This window comes from Canis aureus, unplaced genomic scaffold (assembly GCF_053574225.1).
Source record: "Canis aureus isolate CA01 unplaced genomic scaffold, VMU_Caureus_v.1.0 ptg000341l_RagTag, whole genome shotgun sequence".
Taxonomy (NCBI): Eukaryota; Metazoa; Chordata; class Mammalia; order Carnivora; family Canidae; genus Canis; species Canis aureus.
Genome location: NW_027554566.1, coordinates 2,402 through 8,705, shown reverse-complemented (window position 1 = coordinate 8,705; position 6,304 = coordinate 2,402). Strand labels below are relative to the sequence as shown.

The 6,304-nt window shown below is 39.3% G+C and overlaps 1 pseudogene; it reads left to right on the top strand.

Moving 5' to 3' along the window:
- Positions 1-476: 476 nt before the first annotated feature.
- Positions 477-1,431, top strand: LOC144310017 (18S ribosomal RNA; annotated as a pseudogene).
- Positions 1,432-6,304: the final 4,873 nt, after the last annotated feature.

The following is a 6,304-nucleotide window of genomic DNA, read 5'->3' as shown; positions in this document are numbered from 1 at the left end:
TACACGTACGTACACGTGTGTACACGTACGTACACGTGTGTACACGTACGTACACGTGTGTACACGTACGTACACGTGTGTACACGTACGTACACGTGTGTACACGTACGTACACGCGCAAGACATTAAGTTAACTTATACAAACCCCCCTTACCCCCCATAAACTCATGTCATCTATTATACACTTATTTATGTCCTGCCAAACCCCAAAAACAGGACTAAGTGCATACAATACTCACAAGCTTTATTTAAATTGTATACAAATGTATTGCTACTCTAGTTAACTTAACACAACAGTCTTACACGCATTCGATCTCGTGGTCTATCTATAGATAGCATCCCCTTTTTTTTTCCTCTCATATTTACTATGTATTTTATTTATTATACACACTACAATTTCAGTATAAGTTAATGTAGCTTAATTAATAAAGCAAGGCACTGAAAATGCCAAGATGAGTCGCACGACTCCATAAACACAAAGGTTTGGTCCTAGCCTTCCTATTAGTTCTTAGTAGACTTACACATGCAAGTCTCCACGCCCCAGTGAGAATGCCCTTAAAATCAGCAGTGATCTAAAGGAGCAGGTATCAAGCACACTCTTAAGTAGCTCATAACACCTTGCTAAGCCACACCCCCACGGGATACAGCAGTGATAAAAATTAAGCCATAAACGAAAGTTTGACTAAGCCATACTAAAAAGGGTTGGTAAATTTCGTGCCAGCCACCGCGGTCATACGATTAACCCAAACTAATAGGCCCACGGCGTAAAGCGTGTTTAAGATACCTTTGCACTAAAGTTAAAACTTAACTAAGCCGTAAAAAGCTACAGTTACCATAAAATAGACCACGAAAGTGACTTTATAATAATCTGACTACACGATAGCTAAGACCCAAACTGGGATTAGATACCCCACTATGCTTAGCCCTAAACATAGATAATTTTACAACAAAATAATTCGCCAGAGGACTACTAGCAATAGCTTAAAACTCAAAGGACTTGGCGGTGCTTTATATCCCTCTAGAGGAGCCTGTTCTATAATCGATAAACCCCGATAAACCTCACCACCCTTTGCTAATTCAGTCTATATACCGCCATCTTCAGCAAACCCTCAAAAGGTAGAATAGTAAGCACAATCATTTTACATAAAAAAGTTAGGTCAAGGTGTAACTTATGGGGTGGGAAGAAATGGGCTACATTTTCTACCCAAGAACATTCCACGAACGTTTTTATGAAATTAAAAACTGAAGGAGGATTTAGTAGTAAATTAAGAATAGAGAGCTTAATTGAATAGGGCCATGAAGCACGCACACACCGCCCGTCACCCTCCTCAAGTAATAAGACACAACCATAACCATATTAACTTAACTAAGACACAAGAGGAGACAAGTCGTAACAAGGTAAGCATACCGGAAGGTGTGCTTGGATTAATCAAAGTGTAGCTTAACTAAAGCGTCTGGCCTACACCCAGAAGATTTCATTACTTATGACCACTTTGAACAAAAGCTAGCCCAACTAACCCCAAACTTAAGTATCACAGACATATAAAGTAAAACATTTAGTTAAATAATAAAAGTATAGGAGATAGAAATTTTAATTGGAGCGATAGAGATAGTACCGTAAGGGAATGATGAAAGACATCTTAACAGTATTAAACAGCAAAGATTACCCCTTTTACCTTTTGCATAATGAACTAGCCAGAAACGACTTAACAAAGAGAACTTAAGCTAAGCTCCCCGAAACCAGACGAGCTACCCATAAACAATCTAAAAGGATCAACTCATCTATGTAGCAAAATAGTGAGAAGATTTGTGGGTAGAGGTGAAAAGCCTAACGAGCCTGGTGATAGCTGGTTGCCCACAAACAGAATTTTAGTTCAACTTTAAATTTACCTAAAAAAAAACAAAATTTTAATGTAAATTTAAAATATAGTCTAAGAAGGTACAGCTTCTTAGAATCAGGATACAACCTTTATTAGAGAGTATATACTAACATCACCATAGTTGGCTTAAAAGCAGCCACCAATTGAGAAAGCGTTCCAGCTCAACAAACAATATAACTTAATCCCAATCATATTACATCAACTCCTAATTATACCTCCTGGGCCATTCTATTTAAATATAGAAGCAACAATGCTAGTATGAGTAACAAGAACTATTTTCTCCCCGCATAAGCTTATATCAGAAACGGATAGACCACTGATAGTTAACAATCTGATAATATCAACCCAAAAATGAAATACTTATCTACCCTATTGTTAACCCAACACAGGCATGCATTTAAGGAAAGATTAAAAGGAGTAAAAGGAACTCGGCAAACACAAACCCCGCCTGTTTACCAAAAACATCACCTCCAGCATTTCTAGTATTGGAGGCACTGCCTGCCCAGTGACACTTGTTTAACGGCCGCGGTATCCTGACCGTGCAAAGGTAGCATAATCATTTGTTCTCTAAATAAGGACTTGTATGAATGGCCACACGAGGGTTTAACTGTCTCTTATTCCCAATCAGTGAAATTGACCTTCCCGTGAAGAGGCGGGAATGCCACAATAAGACGAGAAGACCCTATGGAGCTTTAATTAACTAACCCAAACTTATGGATACTAAATACCTACAAGGCATAACATTACACCATTATTGTGGGTTAGCAATTTAGGTTGGGGTGACCTCGGAATATAAAAAAACTCCCGAGTGATTAAAATTTAGACCCACAAGTCAAAATATAACATCACTTATTGATCCAATAATTTTTGATCAACGGAACAAGTTACCCTAGGGATAACAGCGCAATCCTATTCAAGAGTCCATATCGACAATAGGGTTTACGACCTCGATGTTGGATCAGGACATCCTAATGGTGCAGCAGCTATTAAGGGTTCGTTTGTTCAACGATTAAAGTCCTACGTGATCTGAGTTCAGACCGGAGTAATCCAGGTCGGTTTCTATCTATTATATAACCTCCCCCAGTACGAAAGGACAAGGGATGTAAGGCCTACCTCACAAAGGCGCCTTAAAACTAATAGATGAAGTCAACTCAATCTAACCAGTTTATCTCCTCATAAGCCCGAGAAAAGGGGCTTTGTTAGGGTGGCAGAGCCCGGTAACTGCGTAAAACTTAAACCTTTATTATCAGAGGTTCAATTCCTCTCCCTAACAAAATGTTCTTTATCAACATTATCTCTCTTATCATCCCAATCCTTCTTGCCGTAGCCTTCCTCACCCTCGTTGAACGAAAAGTCTTAGGCTACATACAACTTCGAAAAGGGCCTAATATCGTAGGCCCCTACGGCCTCCTTCAACCAATCGCAGATGCAGTAAAACTCTTCACAAAAGAACCTCTACGACCACTTACATCCTCCATATCAATATTCATTCTAGCCCCCATTCTAGCTCTATCACTAGCCCTAACTATATGAATCCCTCTCCCAATGCCCTACCCACTCATTAATATAAACTTAGGAGTCCTATTCATACTAGCAATATCAAGTCTCGCCGTATACTCCATCCTTTGGTCAGGATGAGCCTCAAACTCCAAATACGCTCTAATCGGAGCCCTCCGAGCAGTAGCTCAAACAATCTCATATGAAGTAACACTAGCAATCATTCTCCTATCAGTCCTCCTAATAAACGGGTCATTTACACTATCCACACTAATTATCACCCAAGAACATATATGACTAATCTTTCCGGCCTGGCCCCTAGCCATGATATGATTCATTTCTACTCTAGCAGAAACTAACCGAGCCCCCTTCGACTTAACTGAAGGAGAATCCGAACTAGTTTCTGGATTTAACGTAGAGTATGCAGCGGGTCCTTTTGCCCTATTCTTTCTAGCAGAGTACGCAAATATCATTATAATAAATATCCTCACAACAATTCTATTCTTCGGTGCATTCCACAACCCATTTATACCAGAACTCTACTCTATTAACTTCACTATAAAAACCCTCTTACTAACTATCTGCTTCCTATGAATTCGAGCATCATACCCTCGATTCCGCTATGATCAATTAATACACTTATTGTGAAAAAATTTTCTACCCCTAACTTTAGCCCTATGCATATGACATGTTGCCTTACCCATTATTACCGCGAGTATCCCACCCCAAACATAAGAAATATGTCTGATAAAAGAGTTACTTTGATAGAGTAAATAATAGAGGTTTAAATCCTCTTATTTCTAGAATAATAGGCTTCGAACCTAATCTTAAGAATTCAAAGATCTTCGTGCTACCAAACTTACACTATATTCTACAGTAAGGTCAGCTAAATTAAGCTATCGGGCCCATACCCCGAAAATGTTGGTTTATACCCTTCCCGTACTAATAAAACCCCCTATTCTCACTATTATTATAGCAACTATCATGGCAGGGACCATAATCGTCATACTAAGCTCGCACTGATTACTGATCTGAATTGGATTCGAAATAAACATGCTAGCCATCATCCCTATCCTCATAAAAAAGTATAATCCACGAGCCATAGAAGCCTCTACAAAATATTTTCTTACACAAGCTACTGCCTCAATATTACTAATAATAGGAGTCACCATTAACCTTCTTTACTCCGGCCAATGAGTAATCTCAAAAATCTCAAACCCCATCGCATCCATCATAATAACCACCGCCCTAACAATAAAACTAGGCCTATCTCCATTCCACTTCTGAGTTCCCGAAGTAGCACAAGGAGTAACACTTATATCAGGAATAATCCTACTAACATGACAAAAAATCGCACCTATATCCATCCTATATCAAATCTCCCCATCAATTAACACCAACCTTCTTATACTAATAGCCCTCGCATCCGTTCTAGTAGGAGGCTGAGGCGGACTAAATCAAACTCAACTACGAAAAATCATAGCATACTCCTCCATTGCCCACATAGGCTGAATAGCCGCTATCATTATTTACAACCCTACAATAATAATCCTAAACTTAACTTTATATATTCTAATAACACTATCTACCTTCATACTATTCATATTAAACTCATCCACCACAACCTTATCCTTATCCCACATATGAAATAAATTTCCCCTAATCACCTCCATAATCTTAATCTTAATATTATCCCTAGGAGGACTACCCCCATTATCTGGCTTCATCCCTAAATGAATAATTATTCAAGAATTAACAAAAAATAACATAATTATTATTCCAACACTAATAGCCATCACCGCTCTACTTAACTTATATTTCTACCTGCGACTCACATATAGCACCGCACTTACCATATTCCCGTCCACAAATAACATAAAAATAAAATGACAATTCGAGTACACAAAAAAGGCAACCCTACTACCCCCCTTAATCATTATCTCAACTATACTACTCCCGCTAACACCTATATTATCAGTCTTGGACTAGGAGTTTAGGTTAGACCAGACCAAGAGCCTTCAAAGCTCTAAGCAAGTGCTATACACTTAACCCCTGACCAAATCACCTCTAAGGGCTGCAAGAATCTATCTTACATCAATTGAATGCAAATCAAACACTTTAATTAAGCTAAGCCCTCCCTAGATTGGTGAGCTTCTACCTCACGAAATTTTAGTTAACAGCTAAATACCCTAGTAACTGGCTTCAATCTACCTTCTCCCGCCGCGTAGAAAAAAAAGGCGGGAGAAGCCCCGGCGGCGTCTAGGCTGCTTCTTTGAATTTGCAATTCAATATGAAAATTCACCACAGAGCTTGGCAAAAAGAGGACTTAAACCTCTATTTTTAGATTTACAGTCTAATGCTTTTATCAGCCATTTTACCTATGTTCATTAACCGATGACTGTTCTCTACTAATCACAAAGATATTGGTACTTTATACTTACTATTTGGAGCATGAGCCGGCATAGTAGGCACTGCCTTGAGCCTCCTCATCCGAGCCGAACTAGGTCAGCCCGGTACTTTACTAGGCGACGATCAAATTTATAACGTCGTCGTAACCGCCCATGCTTTCGTAATAATCTTCTTCATAGTCATGCCCATTATAATTGGGGGCTTTGGAAACTGACTAGTGCCATTAATAATTGGTGCTCCGGACATGGCATTCCCCCGAATAAATAACATGAGCTTCTGACTTCTTCCTCCATCTTTTCTTCTACTATTAGCATCTTCTATGGTAGAAGCAGGTGCAGGAACGGGGTGGACCGTTTACCCCCCACTGGCTGGCAATCTGGCCCATGCAGGAGCATCCGTTGATCTTACAATTTTCTCCTTACATTTAGCCGGAGTCTCTTCTATTTTAGGGGCAATTAATTTCATTACTACTATTATCAACATAAAACCCCCTGCAATATCCCAGTATCAAACCCCCC